Source organism: Clupea harengus, chromosome 23 (genome assembly GCF_900700415.2).
Source record: "Clupea harengus chromosome 23, Ch_v2.0.2, whole genome shotgun sequence".
NCBI classification, from domain to species: Eukaryota; Metazoa; Chordata; class Actinopteri; order Clupeiformes; family Clupeidae; genus Clupea; species Clupea harengus.
This window is the reverse complement of record NC_045174.1, coordinates 312,805-316,768: the sequence shown is the minus strand read 5'-3', so window position 1 is coordinate 316,768 and position 3,964 is coordinate 312,805.

The window sequence follows — 3,964 nt, the reverse complement described above, 5'->3', positions numbered from 1 at the left end:
CTAAAATAAACCATCCATATTTTGAACACACAGCGATAGCATACCAATACAGTTGTACTGAATTAAACATACTAAACTTTTACCTAAGCATTCTTGTCCTTGTTTGTATGAGAGAGCACCAAACTCTGCGTTGAGTGGGCTTACTATTTGTGACATATGTGAACTTTATCTATATGGGCACTAGGCTACTATTTGTGTCGTGATTATGGCCAACAATAAGAATATGACAAATACAGGCTTAAATCTTAACTACTGTTATAATATTTTAATGCTTTTGAATAAAAAAGCATAATCTTATTATTTTCTTAAAGTGGATTCAGAAGGTGTCCCATTGTATCTAACACAAATTGTGTTAGATAATCTATTTGTAACTATAAACATTCTTATCTGGTACAAGCCACCAATATATTATTACAAATGCAGTTCTTCTGGTGGTTCATTTGTTCCTTTACAACATTCCTTTGTCAACATTATATTTCAAAGCTAATGTTTAGCATGTCAAAGCACTTTCCAAGCATTTTCAGTATTCAACATTTGATTTGTCTAAATAAGTAAAAAAAGAGATATGTGTAGGAGATTGTTATCAGATTGTAAAAGCAGTTCACTTGAGTATTCAGAAAAAGACATCACCTAAAATAATGTATTCAATTACAAAAAAAGCCCATATTAGTCTCATGATCATACCAAGTGGCACCCTGCATGGGCCAACTGTGTAGCAACAAGCCATTTCACTAGCGTCTAAAAGCTCAAGAAACTCATTGAAACCTCATTTATAATTTACAGGTAGCCACTTGGATAGCATGCAACTGAACAACAGTTTGATGACAAATGACAAACCAAGTGTTTGTATAAGCTTGCATTCATACACATACAGACACCATTTGTACAGTGCAACGCTCAGACGACTAGGGAAATACAAAACAAAAAGAGTACAACACAAAAATCTAAGACAAAAGTGTGGAGTTGGACAATGCCAATAAGATTAATTACAGGCATTTCAGCTTCCAGATTGTTCCCCCCCCCCCCCCCCCCCCGCCTCAACTGGCCCCTGTAAAGGCTGGTCATGCAAGGCAGAGCTAATATATTGTTGGTGTCCATGCTGCCCGTGTAACAAAATGCCTAATGAGAATTTGTAATGAGCATCATCTACCTAACTGTCTCTTCAGCGGAAAAGTCAATATGCTGTCCGTTTGTGGGAATGCAATGTGTTTCTGTGTGTAAGTGTGTGTGTGTGTGTGTGTGTGTGTGTGTGTGTGTGTGTGTGTGTGTGTGTGTGTGTGTGTACGATGCCCTGACCAGATAAGCACAAGAGAAATTGTCCTTTGGTTTGAAATGATTCTCCCTTCCTGTGAGCGCTGCGCGATCTAATTGCATCCATCAGCCTCATCCACTTATCTCCCATCAGTATATTTATTAGCGCAGCAACTAGATCTGAATTATTAACAGCTTAATGATGTCAGCTCGGAAAATATGTTGTTCCTCATTTTCCCCGCGGAAAATCAATGCTACACATTTGCTGGATAAATTAACTAATACTTTACCCAGACGTGAGGCTGTGGTCAATGAAATCCCACTCCCCACTCCTCACCCACCCACACACACACCCACACACACACACACACACACACACAGACAACCTTTCTCTCTCTCTCTCTCTCATTCACTCTCTCTTTCTCTCTATCTTCTACCCAGGAAGATGGATGTTCATAACACAGGGCTCCCAACGGCCTGGCTACATAGGATGACATAGTTCAATTTAATGAACGAGTTTCAGCTCAGTAATGGCCTGTGTGATATACACATTAGCACAAGCCTATTGCACTTAACACAAACCAAGGCAAACAAGGCTTCCAGAGCACAATATCCGAATAACAAACAAGGCTTTTGTGAGCCGACGTGGTTGCGCAAATGAGAGCAGACTTTCCCAAATGCAGAGAAATAAACACTAAAGATTGAAGATATAAAGGAGAGTCGGTGTAATGACTGCAAATACCCATTCCTGAAGAGGGAATTAGCGAGACTGACTCCTTCGTGCCTGTCATCCATCTCATATAAAATGTTTATTTGCTCCCCCAAACAATCTCTCCTTGATGTACCTAGCATGTGTGGTGTCAGCACATTACCAGTCAACCAGTTAAAGCTCCTGAGATATCACCTGAAATGCCATGTTTTTTTTTTTACTCTCACAGCCACTATTAAAAATTGCCCCCCTTTGAAATAACGGCGGTTCCTGATTAGTAGAGCAAATCAATGCAGTGAGAGGGTGAGACAAATGTGTCTTTTTTACAAGCATGTGAACGAGGCAGCAAAGATTGACATTTACATCTGCTAATCTCCCATGACTGGCAGCGTGGGGAAAATCAGCTCATTGATCTGTGCTTTTAAAGGGGGTCGGGGGGATGGGGAAGCACCATAAAAACGCTCAACCAAATTTACACAGGGAAACAACCAGCTGTATTACACAAGTACTACACTTGCTGGTCCTGAGAATGCATTTGGTGTCGCATTGAGGATGTATTGATAGATTGAGAAAGGGGGTGTGGTGGAAGGAGGGGGTTGTCATAGCTACGTCAGATTAGAGGCCGTTGGTCTGAATTTAGGGAAGACAACGAGACAAAACCAACACAGAAACCGCAAAAAAAAGCCACAAGGTTTGTACTGTACGCTTTGAAATGGACAGGGTGGCCGACATCTCTAACTGCCCCAGGGGGGTGTTCCAAGAGTACGGTTTATTGACAAACCTGGGTGACTTAACTCAGAGCAAGTGGTAAAGCTAATAGAAGAGCCTCATGGCTTTGTGAATTAAGTCACAGGGCTCTTCTATTAGGAGGATTACCACTTTCTCTGAGTTAACTCACCCAGGTTTGTGACTAAACCACATACTTGGAACACCCCACAGGAGAGATAAGAACAATGCGGATCTGGATTTGACGGACACGTGTTTCCTGACTTGACAGGATGCCTGGCACTTTGAAACCAGCAGCTACAAATGATTCAACACTCAATGCCTTCTCTTGTGCTTGACAGAGACGCTCACCCTTTATAGGCTCTGCTCAGTACAGCCAGTGACAAGGAGAGGGGCTACCATAATTCCTTCTGACAGATATATCTATTTATTCATTCCTAGGTGTAAAACCTGGCGTTGCCATTCAAAGGCTAGAACACACTGCCTTGTTTCTGACGGCTAATAGCAACCGTGGCTCGGGTTTCGGCTTGACACCCTCGAAATGGATGCACTTCGCGGCAGCTTAGGATTCTAATTTGACACAAGCACTCGGGCCTGTCTCCAGAAATGAATAGCGATAGTCACTTGGCGTGAGAATTGATGTCCGTCGGCCTCCATATACAATTACATGAGATGCAAGCCAAGGACGTTTCTCTGGACGAATGATGACAGTCATCTTTAAAAGTAATGGGCTCTGCAGCATTTTCTAAAAGTTCCAGGTCTCCCACAAGTAATGAATTTCTGACCTGTGACACAATGATAGATCACCAGTCCACAGACAGGATACTGTGCCCACTATTTAATTGACAGGAGATAAATCCAAGGAAGAGCGAAGGAAGGAGGGGGGGAAAGAATTTTGCATGATCAGCAAGGTATCAAACAATCATTGCAGATAAGTCATTTTTACAGGATCTGGCGAGTCGCTACATCCAGACCACTGCTTTATGGTGGAAATTAAAATGTCAGTTCAAACGGGGGGCCGTAGGATTCATTATTTGGCCTAGGATTCAAAGTGATTCAACTTTCAAACATTGTCTGTTCGACTCTATTTCATGAATGTATCTCTGGCTTTTTTGCCAAAAGCTTTAAAAGCACAGACGCATCGGACTCTTACAGCTAAATCCAGTGTGCATTTCAGGATTCAAACATGCTCCTCCGTCTTCCCTGACAAACCAGTGCAACAGCATGGAAAATATATTATTCCACTTTCCCAACATCTTTGGAAGCAATGCAAGTCAT